The 25660-nt window shown below is 38.9% G+C and overlaps 1 protein-coding gene across 1 annotated transcript in view; it reads right to left on the reverse strand.

The window, feature by feature from the left end:
- LOC131679445 (GATA zinc finger domain-containing protein 4-like) overlaps positions 1–25660 on the reverse strand; it is a 105131-nt gene that overhangs the window by 78649 nt on the left and 822 nt on the right. The window lies entirely within an intron of this gene.

The following is a 25660-nucleotide window of genomic DNA, read 5'->3' on the forward strand; positions in this document are numbered from 1 at the left end:
ATGAATAACTTTGTCGGATACCCTCCAATCAATATGCAACCTTCAAAAAATGTTCGTAATAAAAAAAAGCAACGCGGTTTTAAAATTTGAGGTATGCGAAGTCACTGAGAGATTTTATTGAATTATGAGTATTTATTTCCGATTTTTCACCATGGAAACTAGAAAGCTCTTGTTTTTTCCACACCGTGTGTTAGATCTTTTTAAAAATCAATCAGCTTATATAAAATGTTGTTACGGTACTGCTGATTGATTTTTATGAAGATCTATCACACGGTGCGGAAAAAATTGCTTTTATCGTTTTCAATTTTAGCCCATTCTCTGTTCAACCTTAATCCATATCTCCGTAACGAGAATTCCGAATGAAACGGACATAGTGTAGTTGGTAAATTGATTACCTTGCCCGCAGCTCACCTAGGTTCGATTCCCAACCCCGCACATAGGGTTGGATATTTTTCAAACACTAAAAAAGAGCCAAATGGCAATAAAAATTTAAAAAAAATCAATTTACAAGCGATAAGGATGACTGGAAGGAGACTGTTTTGTGTGTTCCATCCGAATTATTAATGTGACGTAAATTAATTTACCCTATTAATTTTATAACTGTTTTAAGGTCGCCTAATTTTTCATTTCAATCATTGAATTTATTTTATTTTATTTATTTTCTTTTTCCCTTTTTTCATGTAATCATTTTATTTATTTTATCTATCTATTTATTTCATATATATATTATTTATTTTGTTTATTTTACTTATTTTATTTATTTTACTCATTTCATTCATTTTATTCGGTTTCTTAGTTTTATTCATTTGATAGATTCTGTTCAGACATTCTTTTTATTCATTTCATCCAATTTGTTAGATTGAATCAATTGAAATTTTTTATTTAATTTTATAACTTTTTGATATTGTGTCATTTTTCATTTAGCTCAATATTAATCATTGTTCTCATTTTATGAATTTGATAATTTTATATCAACTTCTTGCCTAAATAGTTTTTAAATTTCATTTGCTTTATTGATTTTCTATAATTTATTCATTATCTCTTCTATAAAAAGTTAGTGTTAGTGCCCTCTGTGCGATCACAGGTGGAATTAAAATATTCTAACAAAAATATAACTCGTATCATGTACTACAATTTTTCTGAACATACTATTTAGCTAAATCTAACCATTATTTCACAAAAACGTATAGTTCGTGGGAATCGAGTACTGATACACAACTATGCACTGCTAGGCCCCATGCAAAACCGACTCAGACATCCCTTCGTAAAAAGTTTAATAACTTCTTTTACAAAAGCTGGATTGACTAGCAGTCTTCCACAAAATTGTAGACAATTAAATTATCATTTATATTTTCACTTGCAGTGATAATATGATGCATACAGTGCGACCTAGCGGTGAAAATGCGTGCTAGTGGGTTGTCTCCATGTGAATTGTCGAAAAATCCCATGCAAACTTCACGCACGTTGGTTCGGTAGCTAAACTTGTCCGATTTGCTTTAAATTTGGAGCATGTACTCCTGGTGGGACTAGGAATGGACTCAGGGGTGGGCCGATAGGGGCCATTTTTTCTCGTCATTCTAATGACCATCCCAATGCACCGGAACTAAGGCCTATCGAAAAATACTGGGTAATTTGAAGCACGCCCTGAGGAAGATTTGATGAAAAAGTGGGTTTCCGTACAGAAGAAGCTTCAGCCAGATATTGTACAGAACCAAATGAAGCGTAAGGTGCGAGCGTAGAGATATGGTATTGAAGTTGAATGAAATACATATGCCAAAAGCTTACTAACGGTTTATATTTTGTCTGAAAGTTTGAAAAGGATCGGTCCACCAGCTAGTTTTTGCTGCGTTTTTTCCGTAATGCAATTCAAACACCTTTTATAACTGGCACCGAATTTCATAACAACTTCATGATCCGAGTGTCTTGCAATTACTCATTAGTGTTACAGTTGCTCGTAGATGCCCCCACGCAGCACATTCGGTGCTTTTCGTGCGATAGTTTTCCATTTACCGAAATATTTGAGGATATTGAACTGTGCGTATCGTGACGAAAAGGCTCTGAAAAAGCAGTATTTATAATAACGTTTCAGAACCGACAAATTCTGCGTCCAGATTCTAACTGAAGTAAGCATCACAGTATCAATCCGGTAAAATCCTCTGACATGTATTTCCCCTTACAGTTTGTAACTGATAGGAGCACGAAAATAGACGCAGCGATTAAAATCCGATTTGAAAGGTGTGCCAGACTGATGGGATCAGCATCGACTGCCAGCAACGAGCATAAAGCGAAAACATATATGGAGTGATTCAATTAGCGATCACGGTTGGTTTCGCATGTGCTTTTTCTATCCAGTTCTCTTCACAATTCTATTGATTGGAAGCCGCTGTTGTGACCGTTGACAAATTCTGAACAGACAAAGACCTCCGGTCCCGTGCCGCCTCACGCCATCCACGTCGCTGTTGCGTGGCCTCACGGTATTCCTGCATGTATGCTCTGCTCTGCCCGGGGTTACGGAATGTCGATTGAAAACAATCTATGCTCGGTACGCGTTGAGCACATTTCCGCCAGAAGCATCTGGGCATCTGCAAATTGCATCAACGCAGCGCGTTGCAGCAGACGGACGCTGCTGTTAGGGTACAGATAATGGAAATGGAATAGAAGAAAAAAATGGTCCATCGCAGAATCTGGATCAACCGTGCGTGACGGTTAGGGTCGCATATGCTCACTCATTTGGAAGATGCGCGAAATGAAATTGGAAACGCGATGAGGATTTTTCTGCTACCTTTAGAAATGTCATTTCGGTACACAATAGCAGCAGAATTGATGCAAGTTGGAATGTTATTTTTACGCGGATGAAGGCTAAATTAATCCCTTAACTGTGGAAAGTTTAAGACCCCCAAGAAATGTAGCAAATGTTGAGACATCTATCAGCACTTAGATTAACAGGAACCTCGAGCTATATTTATACAAAAATTCCACATCAGACCAAAATAAATCCCTCCGAAAGTTGGAACAATCACATCGATTGTTTCACAAGTTACGTTTCATCATCAGCTCAGATGTGATGAAACGGCACTTGTCAGAGCTGTGAAGCAAGGCACAGCAGCAATATGCTCTGTTGGCATCATAAAGCACCGCCACCGCTTCGCGAACCGCCTGTACATAAAGTGATCATCTAAAAACAATAAAATTAACATAAACTCGCCACATATCGTATCGGATCCGTATGCATGCTCCCGCTAAGCAGCACCACATTTGCGCGCCCACCAGATCGTGGAGTGTTCAGGCGCAATCTGCTCGACAGCATCCCAGAAGAAAACGAAACTTTCTCGCAGGGTTGCCCGAGTGCGATTGGATTGGTTTTGACGTGTTTGGAAATGTTTATGATTATTTTTGATATAATGCTCCAGGACATAATTCAAATTCTGCTTTTGCCGGTAAAAGGGCATTTATAACCTATGTCGCACGTTTAGAAGCGGGTTTTAAATGCTCTGAAAAATAATAAAAGTTAAATTAAACAAACAATTGACAATTTGCGACAAAGGGGAGGGAGAAATTTTTCCGTGATTAATGTATTAATGATCCAAAAACTAATTTCTTGCATTATGTCTCACTTTTTTAATTTTTATTTTATCCAATTTTATACAAATATTAGCAGCTAAAATGATAGTTTTCACATAAACATTGCCTTTCGGTACAACCCTGCCGTAGCTTGATGCAATCTTTCGAATCTAGAACACACATCCCGCGTACCTCTGAGTGCGACGAAGCCAGTGGCTTGGATTCACGTAGAAAAGGGTCCATTTATCCGCGCACTATCTCGATTTACATTTACTAAATTGGAACTCACAACAGGTGGAACTAATTTGTAAACGCGCAACGTGCGGTGCAGCACTATAATGATGCAGAAGTGCCGAGGTGATTCGGGACTGATGGCGGTGTCCGACTTTCGGATTCGGGCAAGAACTACATGCAGGTCTCGGACGCATTTTCGATTTGACCTGGTTTCTCAGCTTTCGATACACTCGAAGATTATACCACCTGCGGGATGCGCGCTTGGTGATTAATGCCCTTATGCAGTATCGACAAAATGAGTCACTCTAATGCCAACTTTTTTGCCTAGCAGCTTTTGAATTGTTTTAGAAAGGTTGTACTGAAGCCAATATTGGCAGTAAAAAGATACCCTCTCCAATCGAGCATAATTCTGACCTAGATAACAGCATCGCGTATCGTCACATCTATTAGACAGCACCGGTTTGGATGATGCAGCTTCGGATTTCCATTCCCGACGCAGCCAACGCACAAGTGAACAAGCGAAGTTGTAAACTCCCCACCACCGCCGCCACGTCGCCCTTCGGTATGGCCCTAAAGGTTTTATCGAAGCTACAGGAACAAACTGAAACAGCATAAATTGCTGTTGCTCTGCTCTGTCGGCAATAAGCCGCCAAACAGTTCGCCCTGCATCAATATATTTATATATGATGTTTGTTTATGGATCTTTCCCCTCCCTATACCTACTGATGATAGAGCTGCAACTTTACTCCATATGTACCTACCATAGGAACTCGGAGTCGGTTGGAGTTTTTTAATTTATTCATACGAGAAATCAAGTTTATTAATATAAATCATGTAAACGTAGGTTAAGCCTTTAGCGTTCGCACGGCGCCTTTGGAGCATGGAGTGAAATTAGTGCGGCTTCTTAAAAAGACAGACCAAAAACGTAAACGAATTAGAAGTTTCGAATTTTTCGAAGCTTGAAAACATAGAAACGTTTTCAAACAAAACTGATGTTCTATCGTGATATTGAATGAGCTCGACCCATTTCGTCGAGGTAAGTTTCAATTTTAATAAGCAATAAAAAAATACTTGATTGGTGAAAGTAGTAACAAAACCTTCTACACAAATACTGTTTTTTGTAATAGTAAACTGATCTTTCAATAAATTTGTTGATTGATCAAAAAAGTCCGATAATAAAAAGACGAAAATAACTTGGATCCCCTACCAATAATTTCACCAAAAAGCGCATCTCTAATACATAAATTGTATCAGATACGATCTATGTAATCGCTTCGAGACGAGTGCCTCCCCCCATCAACTGGCAGCACACCATTTAAGAACAAACCCAAACGAACCCACTTGACAGTCAGGATGAAACAATGTGTCTTCACTCGTTCAACCCATTCCCATATTCAGCCCATCGTCAAGATTCAACCCATTATGAGAATGAAAACGAGGGGGAAATTACTATTTACGATAATTATACCGAACTTTGACGTCGCCTTTGTCTGGGCGGGTGCGCATCAGTTCGAACCTACCGGATTGGGAAGCTTTGTTTACGGGATGACTAAGTTGGTTCATTAAATTTTATTGGTCGCCGAGAAGGGATTTTGTATATTTATTTTTACATGCCAATCAATCATCGACAGGTTTCTACGATTCTCTACTATAATGGTCACGAGTCGAATGGTTTGAGAATTTATGAGGTAATTCGATTGTACTTTCGGATGTCATGGATTTACGTTTACGCTTCGTCTCATCAGTATCTGGCAGACTGACTTGGTCATCAGATCGACTCTTAATACAAACCGGAACTAGCGTTGACAAACGAATAACTGGTTACGGATGATGTCCTGTAAGCAGAGAAGAGATCAACATAAGATAACACAAGTTTCCTATCTCATGTCTCCAGGTGAGTCTTTTGATGACACTAGGTTCTTATAACGGTGTCGACTGGGTGATATCAGCCTACTGTGGTTATAACGAATGAGAGGGAGTCAACAGATTTGGGCATCAAAACCCGAATTGTCTAAATTATATATTACATAGTACTTTTCGGAAAGTAGGAAAATGATGAAAAATGGCATTTTTCGTTTGTCTCTATTACTTTTTAAAACGTTTTTTATGAGCATTTTAAGGTTTGTTGAACACTGAAGTTTTTTTATGCGGGGAATACGTACCGCATAAAAAACGCATAACTTTGAAAATCCGCATAAAAAAGTCGCATAAAAACCGCATAAAAAAGAAAGACTTCAATGTACTATCAATTATAAAAACGGCCTAGGTGGCCGGTGAAATTAAAAATTAGAATAAAGTTAAATATGTGGCTATTTGTGGTGTACATTTAAGTGCTGATCTTTTGTTTTGAAATAAGACACTCGGACACACTTCGCATAGAATACGCCAAGAACTCTATCTCCATTTCAATCGATATTATTTCAACACACATAACTTGTGTATTGGAAGCGCAAATTGAACGCAGCTTTTTTCAGACTGTTCTTCCGATATAGCAGCTACTCGTTTTCACGAAAAGCTCTACGCCATTAGTACATTAGAAGCAAGAACCCAATGTCCGACTGTTGGTGAACAACAATGCTATAATTCAGAACTTGCAAGATTCCGCAATAAGCACGTAGCCAGATAAAATATTGTGGGATGGGCAGAGGTGGGAAAAAACCGGTTTAGTACCGGTGCGGTAAACCAAATTTCCACACGATTTTCTGTTTCCTTTACATCGTGTGCGGTCTTACCGCTGGTTGTGTTTCAACGAGACACGAAAACCAAACCGAGTTTCGTTTACACAGCACCGTGGTTTGGTTTTGATTTTCGTTTACCGGTGCACGAGTATGGAACGAAACACGAGAATAGCGAAACCAAACTTCGGCTGTGTTGCGGTTGTGTATTCGGGTTGATGTTTATCGGCTATGCTAGTGCTGCCAGCATTTTTATTAGAAATTTAGTGCAAATTTATTTCAGATATAATATCAGGTAAAAGTGGGTTAAAATATTCTCTTAGATCCGAAATGGTATATTTATCAAAACTTCAGGCAAAAGCGGGTCAAATATCATTTGGCGCAAAAATTGTTCGACAAAATTTTCAGAGCAAGAATGGTATAGAATATTAACCCATTTTTTGCGGTACGAAAATAATACATAGGTTCATAACAGGCGTTCAGAATATTTCTTATTCGGACTTGTGAACAGAAATCGTAAGATTTTGGATCCGTATTGGTCAGCAGACACCGAAAATTGACCATTACCGCCATTTTGGAATCCAAAATGGCGACTTCCGGTTCCCACAAAATAGTGAGAACCACAATCAATATGGGTGTCATTTGAAAGGATATTGTCAGCAGACACCGAAAATTGACCATTAGCGCCATTTTGAAATCCAAGATGGCGACTTCCAGTTACCACAAAATAGTGAGAACCACCATCAATATGGGTGTCATTTGAAAGGATATGGTCAGCAGACACCGGAAATTGACCATTACCGCCATTTTGGAATCCAAAATGGCGACTTCCGGTTCCCACAAAATAGTGAGAACCACAATCAATATGGGTGTCATTTGAAAGGATATGGTCAGCAGACGCCGAAAATTGACCATTACCGACATTTTGAAATCCAAGATGGCGACTTCCAGTTACCACAAAATAGTGAGAACCACAATCAATATGGGTGTCATTTGAAAGGATATTGTCAGCAGACACCGAAAATTGACCATTAGCGCCATTTTGAAATCCAAGATGGCGACTTCCAGTTACCACAAAATAGTGAGAACCACCATCAATATGGGTGTCATTTGAAAGGATATGGTCAGCAGACACCGAAAATTGACCATTACCGCCATTTTGGAATCCAAAATGGCGACTTCCGGTTCCCACAAAATAGTGAGAACCACAATCAATATGGGTGTCATTTGAAAGGATATGGTCAGCAGACGCCGAAAATTGACCATTACCGACATTTTGAAATCCAAGATGGCGACTTCCAGTTACCACAAAATAGTGAGAACCACAATCAATATGGGTGTCATTTGAAAGGATATTGTCAGCAGACACCGAAAATTGACCATCAGCGCCATTTTGAAATCCAAGATGGCGACTTCCAGTTACCACAAAATAGTGAGAACCACCATCAATATAGGTGCCATTTGAAAGGATATGGTCAGCAGACACCGAAAACTTACGAATGCCGCCATTTTGAAATCCAAGATGGCGACTTCCGGTTCCAACAAAATTTATTTATTTATTTATTTATTTTATTTTTCATCTGACCTACATGGTCTACATGAAATATAGAATGAGGAAAAGCCCATTTGGAGTCCATCAAACAACCTCCAAATGCGCGTAAAAACCTCATTATCTTTTCACATATACATATGAAACAATATTACACATTACATTACATAACATTACATTACATTACAATGTGTTACTAATAATACATCTAACAAATCAAAATCACTATCTAAATCACATCTTATGCACTAAGTTAGCCGTTTAAGCCTATTTTTAAAAACGTCACTTGATACAGAGAAGTCAAAACATTCATAAACATTATTAAATACGCTACACATCGCTCTTATGGGTTCATTCTGTCCATAATCAGTACTTTGATAGTCAAGTCTTAAAAAATTCCACGATCTTATACTTCTAGCGGGCACATTTACATTAATCTGAGAAAGTATATTTGGGGCATCTATTTCACCTGTTAGAACTTTCCCTACAAACACGGCTCTGGATATATTTCGCCTTTTTGAAAGAGGGTCCATGTCGAGCAGACGACAGCGTTCAATGTAAGGTGGCAACTCTATCGGGTTGCGCCATGGCAAGGTTTTAAGGGCATATCGGAGAAACCTAGCTTGTATAGATTCAATTCTGGTAATCCAGACATTTGTGTACGGGCACCAAATGATAGCTGAAGCTTCCAGGATGGAGCGTACAAGAGAGAAGTACAGTGCTCTCAGACAGTATGGGTCAGTAAACTCTTTGGCTATTCTAATGATAAAACCAAGGTTCCGATTGGCTTTCGCAATGATGTGGGAATAGTGATCTCTAAACGTCAATTTAGAATCCAGCTGTACACCAAGGTCCCTGACAACTGACACTCTATCCAGTAGTTTCCCTGAGATAGTATAACACCACAAAATTGGATTTTTTCTGCGCGTGAAAGAAATTACTGAGCATTTGGATACACTGATAGTCAACCGATTTCGAGTGCACCAGTTACAAAATTCATCTAGTTGTCGCTGTAGTTCAATGCAGTCCAATTCAGATCGTACAATAAAAAACAGTTTAAGGTCATCTGCATAGATCAGTTTGCATCCTGGTGGAAGGACATTACAAACGTCATTGAAGAACAAGGAGAACAGCAAGGGTCCAAGATTACTACCCTGGGGCACACCTGATAAATTTATAAAGTTATGTGACTCAACATTTCCTAGTTTGACAGATAAGGTACGACCTACAAGGTATGATTTAAGCCACTTGGTGAAGTTGAGTGAGGCACCCAATCTTTCTATCTTCGCCAGTAGGAGCGAGTGATCAACACGATCGAATGCTGCTTTGAGATCTGTATAAATAGTATCCACTTGTGCTCCGCATTCAAAACTTTTAATACAGTGTGAAGTGAATTGTGCTAAATTCGTGGATGTTGATCTACCTGGGAAGAACCCGTGTTGATCTGTTGATATATATGTTTTGGCTTCCCGGAACAATACATTGCTTACTAGAATTTCAAATAACTTGGACCCCGCACAGAGAGAGGTTATGCCCCGATAATTTGCTATGTCCTGCTTATCACCTTTTTTAAAAACAGGAAACATAACCGATTTTTTCCAACAAAGAGGAAACGTCCCTTGCGACAAAGATAGATTAAAAATCAGCTTTAGGGGAGCGGAAAGGGCACTCGCACATCTTTTTAAAATAATGGCAGGAATCCCATCAGGACCAGCCGAAGTCGAAGATTTCAATTTATCAGTAGCAGCAACAATGTCTTCCTCCGTAAAATGGATGTTACCTAGGCCCATCACACCCCTGGGAACATCTCGTAGTCCGATTTCGACCTGTTCTGGAGTAGTCGGAACTATTTCAAATGCACACAAAAAATGTTTTGCAAACAGGTTACAGATACCGCGAGTCGTGCTAGAAGTTTCATTTGCCAGAGTCATACTAGAAGGAAGTCCACTCTCTTTACGCTTCTCATTTACAAAAGACCAGAAACGTTTCGGATTTCGCTCAAGGTCAGATTGCGTTTGTAATACATGCCGAGAGTATAGGAAGCGGTTATAAGCTTTGTAATTGTTGCTAGCATATATGAATTCCCGCTTTGTATTGGGATTTCTTCGGTTGGTGTAGTGCCGAAGCGCGGCTACCCTCAGTCGTTTAAGTTCTCGGAGACGTCGATTGGACCAAAGTGGTTTTGGTATAGGACGCGGGGCTGGGACATATATTTCAAACAGTTGGGTCAGGATCGATGAGAACTCTTCTACTGCGTCATTTACAACGGTTGCGTTATTGAGCAAAGTCACCCAGTCAATCGTTTGCAGTGAGTTGTTGAGTCCAAGAAAATCGGTTTTTGAAAAGTTATACTTCAAATCGTCAAGAATCTCGTCAAAAATAACCTGTCCAGGACAGGTCTGCTCAACTAAGAGGGGAGGGTGATGCGAATCTATTTCAACGAGTGGCTCATCTGCACGATAGACATGGCAGTTCTTGTATGCATCTTCATTTACAAACAGAAGATCTAACGTGCGATTTAGTCTGTTCGTGATGGTACACATTTGCAGCATGTTGAGTAATGACATCCCGTCTAGTAAAGCAACGCTAGATCTCGAAAGGGATGAGTCAGAATGGTCGGCGTAAGCATAACCGAAAGAAGTCGTTTTCCATACAAGACCAGGCTGGTTGTAATCTCCAAATAACAAATGAGAAGCTTGGGGTTCTAGCGAATTAGCAATGTCAAGTGCGGATTGAATATGGTTCTGAATAACGTTTATGTTATCTGCGGAGTCCGGAGGGAGGTATACGACGCCCACGCATGTGTTAATACCATGGCTATTAAGGTTTACCCAGAGTTGTTCTACGCCGTTATTGTTAAAACTTTTTTGTTTAGACGCTAACCGATTAGAAACAGCTATAAGTACACCCCCGCCCCTTTTTTTACCAGAAACGACTGGGTCACGATCGTTACGATAGACCGTATATCTAGGTCCAAACAGCTGCAGGGAATTGATTTCGTCGTTCAGCCATGTTTCTGTCAGGATAATGACGTCGTGCTCTGCGTCGGTTACAGCTACGAACAGCTCATCGATCTTTGTGCGTAGTCCTCTCACGTTTTGGTAGTATATTCTGAGCTGGGAACGGGAATTCATTTGAAGGGAGGCAGTATCTGTATGTCTAGCTTCGGAGGAACATATACATTCCTGGCATTTACCTGGAGAAACAGTCGTGGTGTCTTCATAATTTGAGTCATGGATAGCTAGGTGGAAGTCAGCTACGGAGTCGGAAGTATGTTGTCCAACGGTAGACTGGAACCGAAAATTACTTTGAGGGGGTGCAGTATCAAAGGTAGCTTCGAGAGGACATATACCCTCTTTGGATTTACCTGGAGAAACAGTCGTGAGGTCATCATAATTTAGATTGCAGATGGTTTGATGAATAGCAGCTACGGGGCCGATATTGTGTTGTCCAACGGTAGACTGGAACCGAAAATTGCTTTGAGGGGGTGCAGTATCAAAAGTAGCTTCGAGAGGACATATACTCTCTTTGGCTTTACCTGGAGAAACAGTCGTGAGGTCATCATAATTTAGATTGCAGATGGCTTGATGAATATCAGCTACGGAGCCGGGAGTGTGTTGTCCAACGGTAGACTGGAACCGAAAATTACTTTGAGGGGATGCAGTATCAAGGGTAGCTTCGAGAGGACATATACCCTCTTTGGCTTTACCTGGAGAAACAGTTGCGAGTTCATCATCGTTTGGATTGCAGATTGTTGGATGAATATCAGCTACGGAGCCGGGAGTATGTCCAACAGAAGACTGGAACCGAAAATTATTTTGAGGGGGTGCAGTATCAAGGGTAGCTTCGAGAGGACATATACCCTCTTTGGCTTTACCTGGAGTAACAGAAAGTAATCCGTTCAGATATCCTGGTATGCTGGTCAACGTCACGACTAATTTGCTGACGCTTTCTTTCAACAAGCTTCCTATACACAGCGCATAGGAAAAACGGTAGGCTGCATGTTTTGTCTCCAGATTCAGCTTCCGGTCCTTATTCATCTGAGCGCAATTAGCACAGCAAAGTAATTCTGATGCACATTCTGCTGTAATGTGGTCCCCTGCGCATTTAGAGCAGACCTGAGAGTTTTTACATTCAGTACTCTTATGTCCATACACACAGCATTTAAAGCAACGAACTATTCCAAAACACTCAACCACTCTACATCTTTCCCAGCCAAAACAAACAAAATAGTGAGAAACACCATCAATATGGGTGTCATTTGAAAGGATATGGTCAGCAGACACCGAAAATTGATCGTTAGCGCCATTTTGAAATCCAAGATGGCGACTTCCGGTTCCCACAAAATAGTGAGAACCACAACCAATATGGGTGTCATTTGAAAGGATATGGTCAGCAGACGCCGAAAATTGACCATTACGGCCATTTTGAAATCCAAGATGGCGACTTCCGGTTACCACAAAATAGTGAGAACCACCACCAATATGGGTGTCATTTGAAAGGATATGGTCAGCAGACACCGAAAACTTACGATTGCCGCAATTTTGATTTGATTGATTTGATTGATTTGATTGATTTGATTGATTTGATTGATTTGATTGATTTGATTGATTTGATTGATTTGATTGATTTGATTGATTTGATTGATTTGATTGATTTGATTGATTTGATTGATTTGATTGATTTGATTGATTTGATTGATTTGATTGATTTGATTGATTTGATTGATTTGATTGATTTGATTGATTTGATTGATTTGATTGATTTGATTGATTTGATTGATTTGATTGATTTGATTGATTTGATTGATTTGATTGATTTGATTGATTTGATTGATTTGATTGATTTGATTGATTTGATTGATTTGATTGATTTGATTGATTTGATTGATTTGATTGATTTGATTGATTTGATTGATTTGATTGATTTGATTGATTTGATTGATTTGATTGATTTGATTGATTTGATTGATTTGATTGATTTGATTGATTTGATTGATTTGATTGATTTGATTGATTTGATTGATTTGATTGATTTGATTGATTTGATTGATTTGATTGATTTGATTGATTTGATTGATTTGATTGATTTGATTGATTTGATTGATTTGATTGATTTGATTGATTTGATTGATTTGATTGATTTGATTGATTTGATTGATTTGATTGATTTGATTGATTTGATTGATTTGATTGATTTGATTGATTTGATTGATTTGATTGATTTGATTGATTTGATTGATTTGATTGATTTGATTGATTTGATTGATTTGATTGATTTGATTGATTTGATTGATTTGATTGATTTGATTGATTTGATTGATTTGATTGATTTGATTGATTTGATTGATTTGATTGATTTGATTGATTTGATTGATTTGATTGATTTGATTGATTTGATTGATTTGATTGATTTGATTGATTTGATTGATTTGATTGATTTGATTGATTTGATTGATTTGATTGATTTGATTGATTTGATTGATTTGATTGATTTGATTGATTTGATTGATTTGATTGATTTGATTGATTTGATTGATTTGATTGATTTGATTGATTTGATTGATTTGATTGATTTGATTGATTTGATTGATTTGATTGATTTGATTGATTTGATTGATTTGATTGATTTGATTGATTTGATTGATTTGATTGATTTGATTGATTTGATTGATTTGATTGATTTGATTGATTTGATTGATTTGATTGATTTGATTGATTTGATTGATTTGATTGATTTGATTGATTTGATTGATTTGATTGATTTGATTGATTTGATTGATTTGATTGATTTGATTGATTTGATTGATTTGATTGATTTGATTGATTTGATTGATTTGATTGATTTGATTGATTTGATTGATTTGATTGATTTGATTGATTTGATTGATTTGATTGATTTGATTGATTTGATTGATTTGATTGATTTGATTGATTTGATTGATTTGATTGATTTGATTGATTTGATTGATTTGATTGATTTGATTGATTTGATTGATTTGATTGATTTGATTGATTTGATTGATTTGATTGATTTGATTGATTTGATTGATTTGATTGATTTGATTGATTTGATTGATTTGATTGATTTGATTGATTTGATTGATTTGATTGATTTGATTGATTTGATTGATTTGATTGATTTGATTGATTTGATTGATTTGATTGATTTGATTGATTTAATTGATTTGATTGATTTGATTGATTGTTTTCAATTTGATTGATTTCATAGTTTTCTTTGATTGCATTGATTTCATTGATTTGATTGATTACATTGATTGCATTGATCGCATTGATTGCATTGATTGGATTGATCGCATTGACTGCATTGATGTCATTGTTTTTATTGATATCTTTGACGTCATTAATTTCAATTTCAACATTTTTACATTAACATCAACGGCTTTCCCGAATCAAACATATCTACATTACTCGGTTTCATACGATTATTCGCCAAGAAAGATAGCCATTTTGAATTTCGTGTAACGAACATCAATTGTGAAACTTTAACAATCGCCCAGAAGCTAACATTTCGATATTGCCCCATCGACTCTCAACAACTAACCTTATTCAATTCAGTTGTTCAGTTGTTTATTCGGCAGCACTGCACATGAATTTACTGCCTCTTCTTTCTACCGTAGTACCGCGTACAGAAAAAACCAGGTTCGGTTTTCTAAAACCGAACCGATACCGCTGTTTAGAATACATTAACACGAGTTGAAACTCGTGCACACATGTAAACGGTGCTGAGTGACTCGGTTTGGTTTTCAAAACCGACACTCGGTCGTGGTTGTGTTTTCGTTTACCGTGTGAACGAAATCAAAACCGCACACGATGTGGATCACTCGTTTACACGTGTTGAGACTTTGAGCACCATACCAGTGAATGTACGTACCGGTTGGTTTTCTTACCCAGCTCTGGGGATGGGCTCAAGAGTTTTAAAGTAAAATACCGGTTTTCAAAAAATCTTTTAAAAACGATATTTCGTTATACATTATACGTTATACATTCCATATCAACATTTGAATAGGGCTAATAAGATTTGTAAACAAACTTTTGTTTTGCTGATTTCTCCTAATTTGTTACCATTTCAAGACAGAAAACATTTGAAAATGATTCTACCAAGGGTAAAGATGTTGATTCATGTGTATTTTTCATGAAATTCAACTCGGTGGCGGAATAATGAGCGAAATAAGTTTGTTTACAAAAGTCTCATTCGCCCTTTTGAAGAATTACTATTGCATTGATGTCTTTTAAGCGGATTTTCCTAGTTATAGGTTATCCCAAATACTTGAGCTTGAGCTTGTGCGGTCATCTCTGGCTACTACTCCGTTATCTATCTGGACTAGCTGAAGTTGCACAGGGAGTAAGTAGATAATTATGCTTGGGAGTAGCGAAACATCTTTCAATGTACAACTCCTGTTGGTAATCCTAAAGTGATTATTGATCAATACCGGCGCCGGTCAGGTCCGAACGTAGATCGCGGAAGGAATGGTTAGTTTGATACTTGCTTTTGCTAGAGGCCGTACATACCACTGCGCGCTCCACAAGTGTCACGGGAGGAGGATATTTGTTAGTAAGTATAGAAGTTGGATTCTACTTCTTCTTTACCGACGCCAGAGAGGTGACTCCACTATCTGGACTAGATACCGATCCATCAACTCATGAACCGGGAACCGGCTTTACTTCCCTTCCTAAGAAATACGTGACCACAGATTTTCACCTCAGAAAAAACTCAACGACCTCGGCTGGAATTGAGCACTCAGGCCAACTGAAATGAGTGGCGGTCACGCTTACCACTCAACCACCCGTGCCGTCAAGTTATGGTTTATACCAAGTAGTATTTTGTACATATTTCTTGAGCTCATTGACTCATTGCAGACGTTTTGAAAAAACGCTCAAGATTTGTATTTGGTTTCACTTTTTGCGGATATACGTTTCCACATTTCTCCATGCCATCATTGGTAGCTAGCTGTTTGAAGCTCTTATTCCGGGGATGTGCAACAAGACCGGTATATTGGGAAGACCGGGGCCAGTTGGCGGTGTGTTCAGTTTCATTTTTAACCGTTTTGGTATAGATAGATCTTGCAAAATAAAACACATATCAAACATATATATATCAAACAAACATATCTCAGAATTTTATTTAAATATTTGATGCATTGTTTACATATTTGGAGACAAAAATAACGTGACGCGGAAAAGCCGCCAACTTACCCAAGCCCCGGGATAAGTTGACGGTATAATAAAACGATTTTTTGGCGGTATAAATAAAACGAATTTTTGAAAGCGGGCCGATTGACCCGCCGCTGAATCAGGAATCAGAATATTTTGGCTAAAATGGCACGTTCCCCGTATGCAGTCGGGGATTTGTGCCTTACGTGCCTTTTCATCATTTCCTGAGCGGATGGAAAGGAGAACGAGTGATGAGAAAGTAGAATTGGAAGGGTGGGAAAAAATAGCAGCACAAAAACAAAACCAAACAGCAGGTATGTTCTGTTGTGGGATTCACATAGATCACATAGGTCAGCATGCTGCAGGGGAGATTCGAAAAATTCAGCAGAGAAATCACTGAGCACGGTTGTTCTAGAAACGCCTTTGTTTGGCGACACGTTTGTAGATTTCTCCAATAATTGCGGTCCTCGGACGAAGCCCAGGACTGTAATTTTTCTCATATTCAACTTGTCGAAATTGGCTGGGCGGGCTCAAGACCAACTAAGTCTATCGCTGAACCTGCCCTGGCCAATTCGTCAGCCCATAGTGCCAAATGGCCTGTTTGGCCAAATGAAACGGCCATTTCGGCCAAATCAAATGGCCATTGCCGCTAAATGAAATGGCCATTTCGGCCAAATTAAATGGCCATTTCAGCCAAACCAAATGGCAATTTCTGCCAAATAAAATGGCCATTTCGGCTAACTGAAATGGCCATTTCGGCCAACTGAAATGGCCATTTCGTCCAACTGATAAGCCCATTTCGGAAAAATGAAATGGCCATTTCAGCCAAATTTCCTGTTCGGCCAAATTTCTTGTTAAGCAAAATTGCCTGTTCGACAAAATTGCCTGTTCGGCAAAAATGCCTGTTCGACAAAATTGCCTGCTCGGCAGAATTGCCTGTTCAGCAGAATTGCCTTTTCGGCAGAATTGCCTTTTCGACAGAATTGCCTGTTCAGCAAAATTGCCTGTTCGGCAAAATTGCCTGTTCGGCAAAATTGCCTGTTCGGCAAAATTGCCTGTTCGGCCAAATTGCCTGTTCGGCAAAATTGCCTGTTCGTCAAAATTGCCTGTCCGGCAATATTGCCTGCTCGGCAAAATTGCCTGTTCGGCAAAATTGCCTGTTCGGAAAAATTGCCTGTTCTGCAAAATCGTCTGTTCATCAAAATTGCCTGTTCGGCAAAATTGCCTATTCGGCAAAATTGCCTTTTTGGCAAAATTGCCTGTTCGACAAAATTGCCTGTTCGGCAAAATTGCCTGATCGGCAAAATTGCTTGTTCGACAAAATTGCCTGTTCGGCAAAATTGCCTTTACGGCAAAATTGCCTGTTCGGCAAAATTGACTGTTCGGCAAAATTGCCTGTTCGCAAAATTGCCTGTTCGGCAAAATTGCCTGTTCGGCAAAATCGCCTGTTCGGCAATATTGCCTGTTCGGCAAAATTGCCTGTTCGGCAAAATTGCCTGTTCGGCAAAATTGCCTGTTCGGCAGAATTGCCTGTTCTGCAAAATTGTCTGTTCGGCAAAATCGTCTGTTCATCAAAATTGCCTGTTCGGTAAAATTGCCTGTTCTGCAAAATTGCCTGTTCAGCAAAATTGCCTATTCGGCAAAATTGCCTTTTCGGCAAAATTGCCTGTTCGACAATATTGCCTGTTCGGCAAAATTGCCTGATCGGCAAAATTGCTTGTTCGACAAAATTGCCTGTTCGGCAAAATTGCCTGTTCGGCAAAATTGCCTGTTCGGCAAAATTGCCTGTTCGGCAAAAACGCCTGTTCGGCAATATTGCCTGTTCGGCAAGATTGCCTGTTCGGCAAAATTGCCTGTTCGGCAAAATTGCCTGTTCGGCAAAATTGCCTGTTCTGAGATTTTGGATATAAATTTACTTGCTGGTAGCCACGGTAGCCCTGTTCGGCAAAATTGCCTGTTCGGCAAAATTGCCTGTTTGGCAAAATTGCCTGTTCTGCAAAATTGCCTGTTCGGCAAAATCGTCTGTTCATCAAAATTGCCTGTTCGGTAAAATTGCCTGTTCGGCAAAATTGCCTATTCGGCAAAATTGCCTTTTCGCAAAATTGCCTTTCGGCAAAATTGCCTGATCGGCAAAATTGCTTGTTTGGCAAAATTGCCTTTTCGGCAAAATTTCCTTTTCGGCAAAATCGCCTTTTCGGCAAAATTGCCTGCTCGGCAAAATTGCCTGTTTGGCAAGATTGCCTGTTCGGCAAGATTGCCTGTTCGGCAAAATAGCCTGTTCGGCAAAATTGCCTGTTCGGAAAAATCGCCTGCTCGGCAAAATTGCCTTTTCGGCAAAATTGCCTGCTCGGCAAAATTGCCTGCTCGGCAAAATTGCCTGTTCGGCAAAATTGCCTGTTCGGCAAAATTGTCTGTTCTGCAATATTGCCTGTTCGGCAAAATCGCCTGTTCGGCAAAATCGCCTGTTCGGCAAAATTGCCTGTTCGGCAAAATTGCCTGTTCGGCAAAATTGCCTGTTCGGCAAAATTGCCTGTTCGGCAAAATTGCCTGTTCGGCAAAATTGCCTGTTTGGCAAGATTGCCTGTTCGGCAAAATTGCCTTTTGGCAAAATTGCCTGTTCGGCAAAATTGCCTGTTCGGCAAAATTGCCTGTTCGGCAAAATTGCCTGCTCGGCCAAATTGCTTGTTCGGCAAAATTGCCTTTTCGGCAAAATTGCCTTTTCGGCAAAATTGCCTTTTCGGCAAAATTGCCTGCTCGGCAAAATTGCCTGCTCGGCAAAATTGCCTGTTCTGCAATATTGCCTGTTCGGCAAAATCGCCTGTTCGGCAAAATCGCCTGTTCGGCAAAATCGCCTGCTCGGCCAAATTGCCTGTTCGCAAAAGTGCCTGTTCGGCCAAATTGCTTGTTCGACAAAATTGCCTGTTCGGCAAAATTGCCTGTTCGGCAAAATTGCCTGTTCGACAAAATTGCCTGTTCGGCAAAATTGCCTGTTCGGCAAAATTGCCTGTTCGGCAAAGTTGCCTGTTCGGCAAAATTGTCTGTTCGGCAAAATTGCCTGTTCGGCAAAATTGCCTGTTCGGCAAAATTGCCTGTTCGGCAAAATTGCCTGTTCGGCAAAATTGCCTGTTCGGCAAAATTGCCTGTTCGGCAAAATTGCCTGTTCGGCAAAATTGCCTGTTCGGCAATATTGCCTGTTCGGAAATATTGCCTGTTCGGCAAAATTGCCTGTTCGGCAAAATTGCCTGTTCGGCAATATTGCCTGTTTGGCCAAATTGCCTGTTTGGCCAAATTGCTTTTTCGGCCAAATTGCCTGTTCGGCAAAATTGCCTGTTCCGCCAAATTGCCTGTTCGGCCAAATGGTCTTTCCGGTCAAATGGCATGTACTATCGACCAAATAAACTGTAGTATCGACCAAATAAATATCGACCAAATAACTTGTAGTATCTTGTACCAAATGGCCGGTAGTATCGACCTAATAATCCGTAGTATCGATCAAATGGCCTGCAGTGTTGACAAAATGACCTATAAAATCTACCAAATGGCCTGTAGTATCGACCAAATGGCCGGTAGTATTGACCTAATGGCCTGCAGTATCGACCAAATAACCCGTAGTATCGATCAAATGGCCTACAGCGTCGACAAAATGGCCTATAGAATCGACCAATTGGCCTGTAGTATCGACCAAATGGCTTATAATATCGAACAAATAACTTGTAGAATCGTACTTTATATATGTTCTTCTACCATTTAATTCCACTTCCAAACATAGTGGAATTAAATGGTAGAAAAACATATATAAAGTACGTTCATTCCGCTAAGACCTCCGTTCGCGTATAAATTTTGTAGAATCGACCAAATGGCCCGTTGTATCGACCCAATGGCCGGTAGTGTCGATCTAATGACCCGTAGTATCGATCAAATCGCCTATAATATCGTACAAATAGCTCTTAGTATTGACCTAATGGCCTGCAGTAATGGCCCGTAAGTAATCGACCAAATGGCCCGTCGTATCGATCAAATGGACTGTATTATCGAGCAAATGGTCTGTAGTGTCGGCCAAATAGCCTGTGCGACCAAATGGCCGATTGAATAACCCATTCGACAAAATAACACTCCACTAAACGTCATTCGGCCAAATAGCTTTCGGTTAATTGAGCTGGAACCCAAATAAACAATCCAAATAAAAAATGGTATTAGGAAACTGAGCGTCTGTGGATGTCCTTATGATAGTGTACTGCCCGTCTTAGATGGGCTCTGTTGCCGATGGTTTGTTGAGGAAGCCTATGAGCTTGGATATCCTACATATGGTTTCGTTGATGATATGTAACCATAACCGGTATTCAAGCTAACACACTACTTGCTGATTCGATGCATCCATCCATACTTTTTTTGAGCAATGCTATCAATGCAGTGTTTTAAACTGTCGTTTTCGGTCTCAAAATTAATGGCGTTTAAACCATTAACTTCCTTAGTATGGTTTGTTCGGAGAAGTTCTTACTTTTATGATTGTGTATCTATAGGAATAATGTTAAGTAATTATTTCACCTATAAATGGTATACGAAATTTGTTTTCCAAAGCAATTAAATAGAGATTTTGTGTCTTCGGTAAAGTTATAGCAAATATTACCGCAAAATACATTGGTGAGGACATAGTCTTATGATGCTGTTTGCTCCTTAGAGGGTTACTTTGTTCTGCAAAAATATGTGTCTAAATACAACAAACAACATTGTGGAGGATTATAAGAACGTAGGAGATTGGCTAAAAAGTTATCACGAAAAAAACTAATTTCGAAGGGTATTCCATATAAAATGTTTCATACATTTAAAACTATCAAAACTAGGTATATGGTGCCTTCACCAACTTGTTTATAGTAACATTTACTACAACTTTGCTGAAGAAACAAAATCTCTATCTTAAATTGCTTGGAAAATAAATTTCGTGAACCACTCATAGGTAAATTAATCACTCAAGGGTATATTCCTATAGAAGTGCAAGCATAGAGGTAAGAACTTCTCCGAACAAAGTCGACGGCTTAGACACCATTAATTATGAGCACGAAAACGACGGTTTAAAACACTACAATGTTCGATTATCAACAATTTTAAACAACACAAACTGACTTGGCGAACGAGACTAATTATGCGTTCTGCCCCGTCCGAATATTTAGTGGATTTCAGTGGATGGAGTATTTTCTCGTCTCGTTCATTATGATTGCTTCCAAAGCAACTCAGTCATAGAATCGATAGGTATCTTTTTCGTATGCATTCATACAGATGCTAAACGAAGATGATCCTTCTACTGACTGGCCATCATGAGCTGTGACTTAACGATTGTTGCTAATAGGCCGCCAAACACCAGGCCATAAACAAATCACAATTATGCTTGTCTGGCACATTTGTTCTCAGAGATGATTGATTCATTGCTCAAACTGGTGAGATACTACGTCGCAAAACTTTCATGCCATGAAACGTGAAGAAAATGACCCTTATATAATAAAAATTTACAAGCCATCATGATCAGAGCATTTCCCATTCTGTATGATATATTGCCCATTATCTGGTATTTTGACAGGCTGAGACCCCATCCCAATAATTTTTCCCCTAGAACAGCAGCTCCTCTAATAAATAGACTTACCAGTTATAACCGACAACCGCGGCTACCAGCAAGTAAATTTATATCCAAAATCTCAGCCCATGTCGCACGTTTTCGCATAACAAATCGCCTCGTTTTCAACACTCCTGCCAAATATCGCACGAAAGAGCCGACCTCGATCTAATCTGTTGTTAATGATTTTAATGACCACTATAAATATTATTCCGGCGGACCCCATCCAACCATTCGTTGTGCAGGGATTTGCATAAAAAAAACGAAAAAAAAAATCGAAATGAGAATATATGTTGCATCTTCAAGGGAACCTCCTTAGTACGGTTCTCGAGTATGGTTCCTGAATGCTCCCGAAGCTCCGAATCGTCCACCATCGTTCAAGTTTGCGATTTCAACATTGTAGATGAGAAGATCCAACCGTTGCTGCACTAATGGCAGCAGCGTTGATCACTTAGAGGATTTATTTGTTCCGATTCATATTGCACTGCCTGGTTCGTGCATTTGTTTGTTGTCTCCTCGAATGTTTGTCTGCGATCAGAAGTCCCGCGGATTGTTCGAACAAGCCGCAGTCAGCGACGCACGGTGACGCTAGGGGGTGCGTGCGTGTCCAACGGCTTCTGCGCCACTGTCCCCGTTTCGGGGCGGCTGTGGGTCTCCCGAACAAGATTGTAAACAAGCGATAGGAAAGTATTTTAGAAATGTGTGCACTTTGTCTGGGCCGCGCGCATGCCTCACAACAGCGCTATTCGGCCACCAGTCAGCACTGTGGGAACGATGCATTTTGGTTTGAGTTCGTTCAAGTTGATTTTGTTTACAGAATTTATAACTTTTAATAAATGTCAATGAGTTCAATCATTCATCTGCGGGCTTGCAAAGCTGATTGAAAAAAAATAGACACTGTATGGCTTTACAATTTAATTTGGCAAACATACACAAAATTTCGGTCAATATTCTATAATCTCATAAGTATAAAAATTAAATTGTTGATAATTAATCATAATTACTGAAAACTGAAGGCAAATATTTCACAGTGTCATCACGCTCTAGGGCGGGCTCAAAAATATCAATAAGCATTTGCATAAATAAGGCTATCTCACGTAAATCTAGCATTCGTGTATCTGACACCCTACGGTTTGTGAAAGTCGTTCATAATATTTCAGCCCAACGTAGCCCTTAGAAGCCTCTATACTATCCAACGTCCGAATACAGCAAAGATAACTGTACCATTGAATTCGATTCGATTAACTATATTTATACAGTCACGCACGACATAACCTAGAAATGCCTACCCAGCCACGAATGTCTCGAGATCTCTGCATCTTTTGTCTATTCGTTTTTCATCTCGTGCCATTGTATCACGCACAGGAATGCAATCGTACCAGACAGTACGTCAGCTCAGGGAAGATTTTTTTTCGGTTGAATTGCACCTTGATGCAACAACAAATAAGAAGTAGTATTGAAATTCGCGTGCTAGGTCTAGATATCCGACTCGAGCGAAAACTCCCCGGCTAGAAAGTTGTTTTCATAATTCTCTATTCAATATTGGAACTTGGATTTAGAAATAAGATTCATATTTAAATTGGATAATCTACTGTTTCAAGGTATATTTAGTGTAAAAAGAGAAATACACTGATAGGAGAACTACTTGCTTTAAGTGCATTTTTGGAGGCGACATATTCCGCGCCCAAATCGATGCAGAGTAGTGCATTTTAGATACTTACGCGATGAAGGAAATGTATTTCGAAGGTGTTTAAATGTTTTCAACGTCGGTTGATATTGTGTGCACCGTGTGCTCAGCTGGTGCAACCCGGTAGGAAATTCATTCTTTATTTTCTATATACTAGTTTCCATGAATAGATGCGAACAATTACTTACCTGAAAAGAAAAAGGATAAATATATTCTTAGTGATGTTGGAAATTAAAATGTACTTTAAGCTTTGGATCGGATAAGTGTAAAAATAATGTACTATCATACATTTCTCCTTAGTTGAGGTAATCAGGAAAAAACTACCTTTGTCACCACTAAGGAATCTTTGTGTGTAAACAGCACAAAACCTGTAACTAAATTAGTTATGGAATTTGCGTTTCGACTTCGTCTCATCAGAATCCGACACTAACTTAGTGACATGACTGTGCTAGCGCCGGATTGACGATAGTTCCAAAAAACGAGTGTTTATTTGTGTTTCTCAGCAAACCTCTTGTCATGCGTGATGTCCCACAACAAGAGAAGTCCACTTACTAAGTTAGTGTCGGATTCTGATGAGACCAATCAAAACTATTCCATAACTAGTTTAAACACAATGTTTAGACGTCTTTCCGAAGCTTTTCTTCTAATTAAGTTGAATCATCTGTAAAAAAACATTCAAAGCCTGGATAGCTCATAGCCACACTATATTAAATCCTCCCAGCTATAAAAATTCATTTTATCCAAACCTGACAGCACAGCCGGAAAAGTACATAGCATAGCTTTTATTTTTTCTGTTTGGCGTAGAGAGTATGTGACTTCAAAGCTACCAACGCACAGTGCAGTATTTGACTGAAAAAGCTGGCCGAAAGTCTAATTTTCAAAAACCGTTATCAAGGACATTATATTATATCATGATATTCCCTAGTAATTTCTGCATTAGATGGCAACCACGTTGCGTGTATTTACTAAAGTTTGGCAACGCCGTTAACTGTCAAAGGTAGGGGTTTTTAATACCCCAGGCTGATTAAAAGTTGCGCGTGGAAGCAAAATCTTCCAAATATTATTTATTCGAACTTTTTCGACTCAAATATCCTATGTTTTGAACAAACCAAGGTCATGGTCATATTTTGGTGTAGATGGATCCATATACTCGAAAAAATATTAATCTTAGTAAACTTAAATACAAAGAAAAAAAATCCGCTATTTTCTTACTTCTCAAAATTGAAAAAGTTCATGTTCCCAATCCGTCCCAGTGAAAACTCTTGTTTTTCTGATTAAGTTTAACCCGAATACTACTAGATCGGCGAAAAAAAAACTTGCACATAATTGCTCCATTTTGAATGCGAGATATTTGAAAAATTTGCCATTTTTGACATTTTTCCTCATTTTAATACATTGTCCGTGCGCAGTTCAAACATTTACAAGGATATTTTTTTCGAAATAATGTGTAATTCTTGGCAAGATGTAGTTTTAGTTAGCTGGGAAACGAAATGATGGTTTTATTGAATCAGAGCGCATCAAAGTGCTTCGGCATCAGCTGATACATTCCAAAACACAGTTCAAGCAACATATGTAGTTCAATTCTGCACGAAAACAAATCGATTCGAAGCACTTTGAAGCGCTCTGGGTCAATAAAACCATCATTTTGTTTCCCAGCTAACTAAACCTTAATCTTGCCCAGAATTACTCATTATTTCGAAAAGAAGTATCCTTGTAAAAGTTTGAACTTAGCACGGACAATGTAATAAAACGAGGAAAAATGTCAAAAATATTTAATTTTTTAAATAGCTCACATTCAAAAAGGAGCAATTATGCGCAAGTTTCTTTTCGCCGATCTACTAGTATTTGGGTTAAACTTAATCAGGGCACAAGAGTTTTCACTGGGACGGATTGGGAACATGAACTTTTTCAATTTTGAGAAGTAAGAAAATGGCGGATTTTTTTTCTTTGTATTTAAGTTTAATAAGACTAATATTTTTTCGAGTATATGGATCCATCTACACCAAAATATGACCATGACCTTGGTTTATTAAAAATATAGCATATTTGAGTCGAAACAATTCAAATCACTAATGTTTGGAAAATTTTGTTTCCACGCGCAGATTTAAATCAGCCTAGAGTATTAAAAAACCCCTACCTTGGACAGTGAACAGCGTTGCCAAACTTTAGTAAATA

This window comes from Topomyia yanbarensis, chromosome 2, assembly GCF_030247195.1.
Source record: "Topomyia yanbarensis strain Yona2022 chromosome 2, ASM3024719v1, whole genome shotgun sequence".
Lineage (NCBI taxonomy): Eukaryota > Metazoa > Arthropoda > Insecta > Diptera > Culicidae > Topomyia > Topomyia yanbarensis.